This window comes from Trichosurus vulpecula, chromosome 5 (genome assembly GCF_011100635.1).
Source record: "Trichosurus vulpecula isolate mTriVul1 chromosome 5, mTriVul1.pri, whole genome shotgun sequence".
Taxonomy (NCBI): domain Eukaryota; kingdom Metazoa; phylum Chordata; class Mammalia; order Diprotodontia; family Phalangeridae; genus Trichosurus; species Trichosurus vulpecula.
In genome coordinates, this window is record NC_050577.1 from 81,106,751 (window position 1) to 81,120,562 (window position 13,812).

A 13,812-nucleotide genomic window follows, 5' to 3' on the forward strand; every position below is an offset into this window, starting at 1 on the left:
CAGAAAGACAAAAGAAAAAAGTTTAACAAACCTTGTACCAATGAAATGAGAAGTCCAGTCTCTGTCCTAATACTACAATTCAAAATTTAAAATCACCCAAAATAAAGAGAAAGGGTTTTTCTCTGTGTCATTTTCTTCCTTCAAGCTTGATGATCTCCAGGTCACGCTTTTAGTCTGGCCTTCCTATTGGACCAGAAAGATCTTTTGGGGCAGCACCTAAGCTCAGAACAGAAATAGCAAACCATCGAATAGGAATAAATAGTCAAGCTTCCTTTGTAGTTCACTTAACCCGCTTCTCCGGATTAAGTACCCAAGTGGTGCATGGCAGAAGACGGGGAACTTCTGGTGATTTGGGACAGTTTGAAACTTTAAGGAGCTTTTGCAGCCTCCTTTGCCTTAAGCTGGGATTGTGAATTTGGGTGGTGTCAAACATTGTCTTTGCCAGCCACACTCCAAGAGAAACACATTTCGTGCTGTTAACAAAAATAAAACGTGCTTTTTTTTCCCCTTTAGTGTCTGCTTTAGGGCAAAATGGAAGCGATTCATTGCTTCGACACAAAACTATTATCATTACGGATGTGATTAGTTGTCATTTACTGAGCCTTGACCAAGAACTTTGTGAGGGGAAGATTGATGAAATTAGTATTGTTGTGAATCTGTGCCACAGCCTAGGAATACGAGTCCCTGATCTAGGCCAGGATTTACTGGTGCTTACAAATGATAGCAACAACAAAATAACTTACATTTATATAACATTTTAAGGTTTGTCAGAGTACTTTACATATATCATCTCACTTGATTCACAAAGAAATATAGAGGGGAGAACATGACTGCCTGAATACAAACTTATCTCAGGACCATAGATTCAGAGCTAGAAGGGACCTCAGAGACCATCTAACCCCTTCAATTTTACAGATAAAGAAACTGAGACACACAAAGGTTAAGTGACTTATCCAAAGTCATCTAGATAGTGAGCTTCAGAGTCCTAAGTCCCCTGATTCCAAAGCCACTTTCCAGACTTTTTCTTCTTGCCAGCTACCTTCCCACCATGGAGAAACCTCTTCCCTGAGGCTCCCTCTCCAGATCTGTGACGGTCTCACTGAGATCACTATTTCAGGAAGGACCTCAGCCACAATTTGTCTCAGAGGCCTTGACTTACTTTCTTATTCTTCTCATCTCACTCATTACAGATCCTCTTTTTGTGTTGTCTCCCTCCACGCCCATTAGAATGAAAACTTCCTAAGAGCAGAGACTCTTACCTGCTTGTAGTTGGATCCCCAGAGTTTAGGTGAGCTCCTGCATAAATATTTAATAAATTTTCTCTCTCTCTCTCTCTCTCTCTCTCTCTCTCTCTCTTCTCTCTCTCTCTCTCCTTCTCTCCTTACCCCCCTCTCCCTCTCCCTCTCTCTTTCCCCCCCTCCTCTTTATCTTTCTCCCCCACCCCTTCCCTTCCTCCATCTCTTTCTCTACTTAAAGCAATTGGGCTGGTTATAGGATCTTTGCATACAAAAGAGACCAATTAAATATAACCACAGATCCAACAATATGCAATACGCATTTTATATTTTATGCACAGAGCATGGTGCTAGGGCAGATGCAAAGTTTAAAGAAAATATATCCCTTGCCTTGGTGGCACTTCTGGTTTAGTAAAGTGATTAAAAATAGAGGTAACAGTAAAACAACATACATGACAGGTTCTCTACAGGTACAAAATGAAGTGCAATGTGAGTTCTGAGGTGGAAAGTCATTACTTTCAGTTCAAGTAGGTGAGGTGATCCAAGAAGGTGAGGAGGAAGGAGGTGGTGTTTCATTTGGGCTTTAAAAGATGGGCAGTAATTCTTCCAGCAAGAAAAGGAAGAAAGAAAATGTAAGCATAGGCAGGGTCATCCAGGACACAAAGGTGGGAGGGTCAGTGAATTCCCAGCACAAAGAACAGATCAATTTTCATGTAAGCATATGTATTGTACAGGTTGGTAATATCAGATGAGGCTGGAAATCTCTGCAAATAGTGGTTAAGGTTGAGGCATCCTAATTTTATTCCCAAATATGGACCATGTTCTTTGAGTCAGGAATACTTGAAACTTTGCAATCAAATGAGAATGGAGGCATTTTGCCCCCACCCCCCTTTAAAGCACTATCATGAATATTTCTTGTGTTGGCCCCTCTTCTTCTCTGGGTGCACTATTGTGTTCTCTCATCCTAACCTGATCTCCCTGGATGCATCCTATACTCCGGACCTTAATTTCTCCTCTATTTTCCTCAAGGGCTCTTTTCTCCTTGCTAATCTGATAAAGAAACATGTAAAGACTTAAGCCACATCCTAATTTGAACAATAATTTGAACATGAGAGCACAAAGAGATGTGTATCTTCAAAGAATCCCTCATGACTTTTCTATTCCTAATTGGGAAGAAAATCTCTTCCATAAAATAATCCTTGAGAATGTATACAGAAATAGAATTAGACAAATTGTCCTTGAAATTCTTCCATAGTCCATTTAGTGAGAAATAAATCACCCAACTCTATGAGAAAAGGATTAGAGGATAGTTTCTCATTTCCTCCCTGTGTGAAATGTTATAATGAACAGCTCTGTCACAGAAATAATTTAGTTTTGAGGTATTTATCACAAAGATTTGAAGTACAAAGCTCCTGCATCCTAACCTACGTAGACAGTAAGTAGTATTCTATGAATGGTTTAGGTGGTTTCACAACTTGAATAGTTTTCTGGTTTGTATTGAAAATATTTTCCCCTGTAAGAGATGTAGCATGTATGTGTGTGTATGTATACATGCATACATATACACATACATACAGTGTTTGGTATTCTTGCTTCATGCATCTTGTGATACTGAACTGTAATACTTGTTCTGCTACCTCTCTGCTCCATTGCTATTTTTTTCATTAGCTCTTCTTTCTTCACCCCCTCCCCAATATCAATGCTACTCAAAGCTTTTTTCTTGGCCCTCTTTTCTCTTCTCTCTCTCTACACTTTCTTTTCTCTTCTCTCTCTCTACACTTTCTTAGTGATCTCATCTATTCCCACAACTTCAACAATAATGTCTTTAAAGATAGCTCAGAATTCTAGCTCCATCCTGACCTTTCCCTTTCACTATCTTCTCACATTTCTACCTGTCTCCTAGATAGCCTCACCTGGATGTCCACTGGCACTCAAATTCCATGTGTCAAAAGCTGAACTCAATTACCTTTCCCCAAAAAATTTGGTCATCCTTCTTGTTTACCTACTACCATTAAGGGCACCACCATTATCCCAACCCAAGAATTATTCTTGATTCTACTCTTTCATTGGCCCTTTCATCAATCAGGTACCAAATTCTCTTGTTTCTACCTCTGAAATGCCTTTTCAATCTGTCATCTCTTCTCCATTCTCACTGTCACAGCTTCGTCTTGTGCTCTTATTATCTCTTCCTTGGATGATCTCATATGACTCATGGGATTTAGAATAAGAAAGAACTTTAAAAACCATGCAGTCCAAACTCTTCATTTTACAAACAATGAAATTGAGGCCAAGAAAGGCTAAATGGCTTATTGAAAGACACCCAGCAGAAACAGAAACAAAAACTAAATACAGACTGCCAATCTCTTGCTTTTTCTACATCACTCAATAAGCTCCTAATTTGTTCCCACACCTCCAGTCTCTCATCTATCCAATTCATTCAACTTGCTATTAATTAAATCCTTCTAGAACATAATCCCCTTGCTCAAAAAACTTCACTGTATTTCCATTACCTATTAAATAGCATCCAAATCCTTAGAATTTTCAAAAATCTTCCACACCTGACCATTCTAGCCTTTTCTCACACCATTACTCCTCACACATCCTAGGTAAGCTCCAACCAAACTGATTTATTGTCATCCTACCCCAGGCTTAGATTAAATGACATTTTTCCAAATGAAACTTTTCCTGATACTCCCAACTGGAAGTAATTTCTCCTTCTTCTAGTGTCTCATAGTACTTTGAATCTATTTTCCCTTATCAAATTCTATTTTGCACCATGATTATTTATTTCTATAGATGTCTCCTGTCTCATGCTAGACTATAGGCTTATGGAGGACCAAGAGCCATGTCTAATTTATCTTTGTATCTCACTCAGTCCTCATCAGGGTGCCCTGTACACAACAAAGACTTAATAAATATTTGTTTAATAAATGTTGAATGAAATTTGATATATTATGAATTGATTACATGCATTCCAGATTTCTCCTTCAGTTTGCAATAGGATTTGTCACAGGATTTCTTTAGGAAAGGGCTCCAAAAGTCCATTTAACTGTGATTTATAGATTGTTAACTACTTGACAGAGAAGTTAAAGTACTAAGAAGCATAAAAAGAAAGAAGCCACTGCCAAGTGAACCTCAATCAAGATATCTCTATCAAATAGTCATAGAAGTAAAGATGAGGATCTAATGTATGCAAATTTCATTCATATGGAAATTTTCTGGACCACTTATTTCAATTTATGTTAATTGAAGAGTGATAAATATACCTTTGTAATACAGAAAATTCAAAACAATGTTCCCATTCAATATTTCTTTTAAAAATATTCAGCGGGAAATATAGGGTCTATACCATGTTGTCCTAATTGCTGTGAGAGATACAAAGGAAAGAAAAGAGGCATCCCCTACCCTTTAGGGACTTACAGTCTAGTTAGAGAAACAATGTATACATGTTGCATGAAATGGTCTGCAAAAGAAGTATTTCTGTAAGAGCAAATTTATGGTATAAAATCCTTAAGGACAGAGAGACTATAGAGTGATCAGAATTCAGTGAGACTCATCAGAAAAGTCTTCCTAAAGTAAGTGTGGAATTGAAACCTGAAGGAGGTAATGCCAATGAAGTGACAAAGAGAAGGAGAGTCTGAGTTGAGTTTGGATATGCACCAAATCTCTGAGCTAGAAACATAGCAAGTCATCAGCAGATGAATGATGTTAAAGTGGCCAAAGACCTTGGAGCTCATCTAGGTGTAGTTGAAAGGATGCTAGGCTTCCAGGCAAAAGACCTCATTTCAACTCTGAACTTTGCCACCTGTTAGTTAGGTGACCATTGTCAGATGACAACCTCTCTGAGCCTCATGCTCATCATCATTGAAATGGTCATAACTTTTGTAATGTAATAAATATATAACATCATGTATTTATATATTATAGTATATTTAATCTGTTAATATAATATAATTATATGTTATAATATAATAGTAATTAATAGTAAAAACTATTAGACGCTAATTCATCACAATAACTACCTACTTCATGGGGTTGCTGTGAGGAAAGCACATTTTAAATGTTTATCGGGCTCACCCTTTTTATTTTACAGGAGAGGTAATTGACACAAAGTAATGGGAGTTTTGAGACCAGGTCTTACTGCGGTAGTCAGTATGCAAATTAATTAGACTTCAGTGGAAGAACTGAGCTGGAGAGATATGAGAGGCACATTTAAATAACTAGAGGTGAAATAATTGATAGTCTAAACATCTGGAATCAGTTTTTTTGTCACACTGTGTCATAGGGAGCTATTGAGGATTCTTAGTCAAAGGAGTGGCTGCTTTCCTGTTTTTCCATGTTTATCGCTCCTGTTAATCAATATTGTTCCAAAAGAACAGCCAATACTAAATAAATAAATGAATGAAATCAAGAGAGAGTAGGAAAGAAAAAAAACAAATCAAAGGCTCATTTTCTGGAAAATTATGCACCCTTAAATCAGGAAATAGACGAGTCTGGGTGAGATTTCCTGTTAATCAACATTGTTCCAAAAGAACAGCCAATACTAAATAAACAAATAAATACATAAAGGAAACCAAGAGAGAGTAGGAAAGAAAAAACAAATCAAACGTTCATTTTCTGGAAAAATATGCACCCTTAAATCAGGAAATAGATGAGTCTGGGTGAAATTTCAAAGGCCTGGCTCTCCAGTGGGACGTTTACTTATTTTCTTAAGATTTCATTTGCTGTCAAAAGATTTATGGCAACTAAGAGGTTAGTAAATGCTTGTTTTGCAAAGGGGACTGATTTGCAAGAAATTTAAATGTAGACATACGTTGTTTTTCCTGTGGAGACTTACAGAGATTCTTCTCTATATCTATTAAGGGCATAACAGGGAATCTAGAGAGGCAGTGATATGTCTTTATGTATGTAGGTTAATGAAGTGTATCTTCCAGGCCCAGCTGGATGAAGTTTTTTATAGTGTAGTATGAGAAAAAGAGAGGGAGAAAGAAGTGACCTAAGTCAGCTAGTTCTTGACAACTCACTCCAAAACTCTTTACGGTCTAGTTGATGAATGCTTAAGTGTCTACAAGCCTCATCAGTGGGTGCGTCTCCTAATTGTTATACTCCTAACTTGCGTCTCTGAGAAGTAGTATTGGTAAAGAAGAAATTCACATTTCATTGCCTACCAAAATCCTTTTTACAGTGTGATTTTTTTTTCCAAGTCAAGAAATCCTTGTTACATAAAATAAAAATTGGGCCTCTGAGGTCTCAAGGGAAAGTTTTATTTCCAGAAAGATATCTCTCTACCCCATACTCCCTAGCAAATAGAAAGATGCCCTTTCCTTAAAGGAGATCCCAACCTCTCATTGTGTTCTAACGGAAGAAAGGATTGGTGAAATTGTAAAACAGGTGCTGGTTTTATGGAAAAGGGAAAGGAGGAGTGACAGTTCTGCTTTGAGCAATGCTTAAAGGTTACCCACCCTCATTCTCCTTAGCCCACCATGGGCCCAGAATTCCCATTGAGAGCATGGTAGGAATGTAGAATAATTCTTCCTTTTATAGTCTCTCACAAATCATAAGCCCACATGATCTAGCCCTAGGTTACATTAAGAAATTGATTGATTGTCTTTAGCAATACCACACCTTTGCTAGAGGAGATAAAGGGATGTGATCAGATAGTTTTTAGTTTACTCTCCCCACTAAAACCCTAGGATAATGTATTCAGAAATTAAGCTTCAGAAATAGCTTGCTCCTAGGAAGTTTGGGACCAAGTATATTTATTGTTGCCCTTTCTATTTTCTATAATTTCAATCATGGGGAAGTGATCATCTTTTATAAAGATAGGCTTTTTGGGTTTTGTTTTTTTAATAGACAAGTCCACTTATAAATCAAAAGCCTAGAACACAAATAAACAGAGAAACATGCATGAAGTGTAAGTTATTGTTTTGTGGGATTTTAGCAGGGACAATTTCATTGGCATAAAGAACTCCCAGTGAGGAAACTCCTTCTACCAATTCAGAGTTTACTTGCTTTGCAACTTACAGTCTTAGAGAGTTGCTCCAGAGTCTTGAGAAACTAATGGGCCCCTAGGGTCACACAGCCAATAATGTGTCAGAGGAGGGAACAGAAAGAACCTGGGGCTTCCTGTCTCCTAGGTTGGCCCCCTTTTTGCCATGCTGAAATGCCTGTCTAGTTAATGACAGTCATAAACAAAGATCTCTTTGCTTCTATGAACCTGCATTTTATGAAATAGTAAGCAAATAAATTGGATTCACACTCTTAACTCTACTTACAATTGCATAATTGGGATTATCCCAACTATTAATTATCCTGGAAAAAGAATACTAATATAATAACTTTAACTGAATTATTCTGTCTGGGAAGTAGGTTCCTCTATTATTCTATTATGAAGCTTCATCCCAGACATTTGTGTGATGCTTGACTGTTGTAAATATGTGAAATAATGTGGGTGACAGACATTTTTAAAAAACCTCACAACTTAAAGTTATGGATACCTTGGGTTTCATTCTAATGCAGAATTTGTGTTACATAATTATAGCAACAAACCTGTTATATAACTTCATCAGAGTCCTCATTGCCACTCCATAATCCTCCATAGTCTATGGCATAGAAAATAAAGAGCCAGCCTTATGGAAAGGAGGATATGGGTTCAAATCTCACCTCTGACACAGTGGCTGTGTGACCCTGGGCAAGGCATCTCCCAATGTTCTAGACTAGGCAGATCTCTGAGGCTTTAACTTAGAGAAGAGGTATTGACATGCATTGGTAAAGAGAGTTTCCTCATTTGGTAGTTCCTTTTGCCAATGAAATAATAGATCTAGCCGCTAGCCTGGATGAAAAGCACATTTAGAGAGGCGTGACATAAGGCAAAATCATGCCATGAGATTCTAGGTTTAGAAATGAAAGGATTTTTGTTGTTCGGTCATGTCTGACTCTCTGCGACCTCAAGAAAACCCCAAAGATACTGGAGTGGTTTGCCATTTCCTTCTCCAGCTCATTTTACAGATGAAGAAACTGAGGCAAACAGTGCCTTTTCACCAAATCCAATTACCTCTTTTTGTCTTCATCTTCCTTAATCTCTATGTAGGTTTTTACACTGGTGATCACTACTTCCCATTGTGTGTTTCCTCCAGAGAAACCTCATTCTCTTGCTTTACCATCTACCTCACAAGAAGCTCGTTTTCTATTTCTTTGATTGACTCCTTTCCTATTCCTTCATTTGAATTTTCCTCATTGGTCTCTTCCTGACCATTTCTCTCTACATTCTCTCTCTTAGCAATCTCATTCAGTCCCAGAGATTCAAATACCTCTATCTGTAGTCTTTGGTTCGAGTTTCCTATCTCTTCGTGGATCTGGATGTCCTACCAGCTTCTCAATATCAAAACATCAGAAATGAAGCTTGTGTCTCATCCCATAAGCTGTGCCTCTGTTGTGGTTTAAGGTGTGTCAGAGACTCTGCCCACCCAGGAACACCAAAAACTGTTGTGGTTTCATGGTGTATTGTGGCAGCGCTGTCTCAAAGAATTCAGTCAGACCACCTCTAATCCAAGTATAGACATTTATTGAGGATTGACACTCCTCAGAAGTGGGCTAGGTTCCAAGAGGAACCAGCAATTTCAGAGAAAGCAAGATGGATTCTTATAGGGTAAAGATGCAATTACATAACAGAAATCATGAATATTAAAAAGTCAGTAGGGGTTTGTCAAGGGATTAGGTAATAGAGGAGGCATCCCTTCTATGGTTCAGTGGTCAAATATCCTTGTCATGCTGCTTTCTGATTGGCTAGCTATGTGGTCCTATCTGGTCAAGATGGATAGTTAGGTATTACAGTTCTGTCTTGTGTTAAATGGGTGATGTGATTGTGGTTGAGTACAAGAACACGCCTGTTCAAATATGTGAATTGGCTCTGGGGGCAGTGGCTAGATGGGGGCATTGGCTGTATTGAGTCTGGTGGCCAGTGGTGTGGTTAAAGCCAGATTGTGTGATTAAATTAGGACATGTCTGCTGTTCAGTGAGGCCCAAAGGGAAGTTAGAATATGGGGGACTGAGGGCAGCTTTATTAGCATTCCATTACCACCTTTTAGCCTCACTATTTCTTTCTTTCTTTGTCATCGCCCTTCACCTTGTGTCCCAATTTTGAAACTTTGGGTATATCTGTGACTGTTCTCTCTTCTTCACTTCTCATACAAAGCCAGTTACCAAGTCTTGTGTATTCTTTTGTTTTCTGGAATATCTCTCTGTAATGCTGCCCTGTTCTTTGTCTCCCTTGTCAACTCCTTTCACAAGCCTTCAACTTCTCAACTTCACTCTCTTCCTCCTCTCTACAAACCTACTTGAATATCTTTTCATATGTAAAGATCTGGTTATGTCAACCCTTTACTCAAAAATGTTCAATGGTACCTTAATGTCCACGGCCTAGGATTAAGATTCTTTTTCTGGCTGTTCAAGATCCTCTGCCGTTACACTACCTTTCTAGCCTAATCCAGTATTATTGCCCTTCACTAACTAACCACTTCATTAACTAACCCCATCATTTCTAACTAAACCAGACAATTTTTGTCATTCCTCCACAACTCTATTTTCCTGCCTCCATGCTTTTGATCATTTTCATCCCTGGGCCTAAAATTTCCTTCAACCCTTTCTTTGCCTACAGAGAGATCCTTTAAAGCCCAACTCAAATGCCACTGCTTCTAGGAAGCCTGTTGATAACAACCTTCTACCTCACCCCCACACACACCTCATATCATGGTTTTGTAGCTGTGTTATGTGCATATTATATCATATTGTGTATTACAATTGATTTTGTGTTTTGATCACCCTACTCGTTTATATATTCCACAAGTATATGGATTGTGTTTTATTTGAAATGTATATGGTGCTTAGCAAAGTGATGGTACCATGATCTATACACAGTTGGTGTTTTATAAATGTTTGATAAATCAGTGAATGAGTGGAAGGAGAAATATTTGTTTACTTGCAGGTTTTAAAATTCATTTCTTTGTGTCTGATCAGAAGAGATAAATTCTTTCACTTGAGGAAACTAAATCTATTCAAGGAATGTATTTATAGAGAGGTTTAAGTACATCTGGGCCCTTTCAAATTGATTGTCACAAATAACTAACATTTATTGATGGGTACCTTAGAGACTATCTAATCCATTCTCCTCTTTTTACTTTGTTTCCATTCTGAAATAATTATAAACAAAAGGAGGCAAAATTTAAAATTAGTTATCATTCCCAGTAAAGAATCATGTTAGGTTTATAAAAAAAAAATGTTCAAATATTTTAAATCTCACATTATAAAGCAAAAAAGTAGAATGACATAGTATTGCCTACTATTAGACATTTAACTTTCCAAAATGAATTAGCATTCTGGTTCATTATTTTCCTTGAAAAAAAGACTTTTTAAAAAAATCTCTTGGAACTTGCTGCTAAATCCATCAATATGTAAAGTATTCAATATTACATTAAGCTGAATTACCAGTCACCCCAAGTTAGTAAATCTATATTTTCTAAACCATTGTGTTAGTCTTAAACATTACAAATTAACGTTTTAAATTCATAATGACTATTTTTAAATACATATCAGATGATTAAATTCTTTCCAGGTGGTTCTTGATATGCATCTGGCAAAAGAATATGGAAGCATCTGCTCCTTAACAAATAGCCTTCTTTTCACCTGTACATCCTTACTAACAAGCATCTGTTGGCTGGTTGTATATGCTAGCAAAATTTAGATTTTGCTGGTAAATAAATCGTACATATGAAAATGATGCTTTACAGTGACAATGAATTGAATCTCTCCATGTAGCGGGGAGAAAAGTCCTTAAGGACTCATTACTACCCTGTGTTTTAAAAGAAACCTATACTATTAAACTCATTTAGAATTTCCTCTGTCACTTAATGCAATATAGAAATGTCTAATTTTGGTTAAAATTCTAGAAGCTATGGGGAACTACTCACAACTTAGAGGGAATCATCTTGTGTCTCTTTTAATGTTAGAGTAACAACTTTAACCACTCAGCCTTTATTTGGTTCTATTAGAGTTTCAGAAAAAAGCCCTCTTGCAGTGGGGGTGGGTAGGTACAGAATCAAGGGCCTAGGAAAGGCAAACCTCACAATAACTAAAAAAAATTAAATGCTTCATGCTACGACTTTTCTGAATTGCTCTTCCATTCAGGTCCTATTTTCATGACTCGTACTAGTGAAAAGCTGTTTCTGAGATCTTAAAGCTGTGACCATGAAGTAGACATAACAATAACTAGCATTTCCACAGCACTTTAAGGTTGATAAAGCGATTTACATATATCTCATTTGTTCTTCAGAACTGTAGGAAGTAGGTGCCAAAATTATTCCCATTTTAGAGGTGAAAAACTTGGCTAGACAAAGGTTGTGACTAGACAACTAGTGTCTGAGGCAGATTTTGAGCTCAAGTCTTCCTGACCTCAAAGCCAACACACTGTCAGTTGCATCAACTAGACACTTTGGCAAATGCTCCAGAACTAGAAGGGTTTCAAATAAGGCCTCATCCCATGACTGTATATGTGAGGACATCACCAACCTAAGGTTGGACTTCTGGTGATGAATGGTTTTGGCCACATGTCTCACGAAGAGTCAATTATCTATAAATGTAATCTCTGAGACATAATGGAAAACCATCTAAGAACTAGGGCTCTCCAAAAGTGAAATGTCCTAAGTTGGGAGGTAGTGAGCTCCCCATCATTTGGAATCTTCAAGCAAAAGTTAGATAAGTTTTGGTGGGGCAGTGTTCTAGGGAATTTTTGTGCAAATATGGAGTGGGCTCAGTGGCCTTCAAGATCACTTTCAACTTTTGAGATTCTGTGACTCTTTGATAACGCTAAAGCTTGGAGGGCCTTATGATGGGATTCAGTGCAAGGGGCTCTCATGACCTTGAAAGTACTCATGTCATCTTTGGATGACTGAGGCAGCAAGACACAGTGGATAAAGGAGTGGCCTTGAAGCCACAAGAGCTGAGTTCAAGCACCACCTTGACACATAGTGGCTGTGTGATCCTGGGAGATTCATTTAGCCTTTCAGGGACGCCAGACAACTCTCTAAGACTCTAAATTGCAGAGAAAGTGTTCCCATGCCCTGGTAGAAGGAGTTTCCTCAAGTAAGAGTGCTCCCCAATGAAAGCACAGGTCCAGCCTCCATGCCTAATCTTGTAGTATCAAACTTGTCCTTAATGATATTGATGTAGGTCTGAAGTCAAGTCAAGTCACAGGATGCTGAAGAAGTAACAGTCTTTAAAAAAATCACAGAACCCTCCTAAGCATTATTTTGAAGGGTAGCTTCGAGTTTTTGTTCACCTGCAAATGTACAGTGGACAGCAGGGGCCCAGTAAAAAACAGTGGCTCAAAAAACCAGGAGCTTTTTTTGCCTTAGAGGCTGACTTCCATTGGCCGTGATTCGGTGCTCTCTCCATTTTTGCCATTTGGAATATTTGGAATACCTTGGTGAGCAACATTGGCATTCTCTGGCCCCTCTCTTCTGTGGCTATGTAGCCACGGTCACTTTTCTCTGGATATCTGCAAGTGAAAGGTTGAAAATCCCTGTGCCTTTCAACAGTAGGAAGCTTCTTAAGATGAGCTGACTCTGCAAAGGTTCCCCACTGGAATGATTATGTGTCACACTGGGCTTTATTTATTTGTCTTTGTAGCTGTACCACTTTCAGAGACTTTATATTCTAATCTTTTGGGCTCCATCTAGAATTCAGCTCCATGTATGTCTCAGCTATAAAGCACCACAGAGACCAGCAATACTGTGGAAGCATTAATTAGCCCATTCTGTGGTCAAATAGGGGCACTAAAATGAATTTCAGCTATTAGTAATTCATATTTGCATAGCACTTGAAGGTTTGCCAAAGTACTTTCCTCACAATTACCCCAGAAGGGAAGGTGGAAAGGAAAGGAGGAATGAAGGGAGAGAGGAAGGAAGGAAGAAAAGAAAGAAGGGAGGAAGGGAAGGAGAGGAAGGAGAGAAGAAAGAAAGGGAAGGAGGAAGGGAAGAAGGAAGGAAAGTAGAAGGAGGGAGAAAGAGGGAAAGGGAGGGAAGGATCAAGCATTTATTAAATACATTCTATGTGACAGGCATTGTGCTACATGTTTTACAAATATAATCTCATTTAATCCTCACAATAATCCTGGGAAGTAGGTGTTATTATTATCCCTACTTTATAGTTGAGTAAACTGAGGCAGGGGGAAAGTAGGTGGTGCAGTGAATACAATATTTGGCCTAGAGTCAGGAAGATGCATCTTCTGGGTTCAAATCTGGCCTCAACATTTACTAGCTGTGTAACCCTGGGCAAGTCACTTAACCCTGTTTACCTTAGATTCCTCACCTATAAAATGAGCAAGAAAAGGAAATGGCAAACCACTCCAGTGTCTTTTCCAAGAAAACTCCAAATGGGGTCAAAAAGAGTTGGAGACGACCGAACTGCAACAAGACAAGAAACTGAGGCAGACAGAGGTTAAGTGACTTGCCTAGGGTCACACAATTAGTGTCTGAGACCAGATTGGAACTCAGCTCTTCTCAAATTCAGGCACAGCACTCTA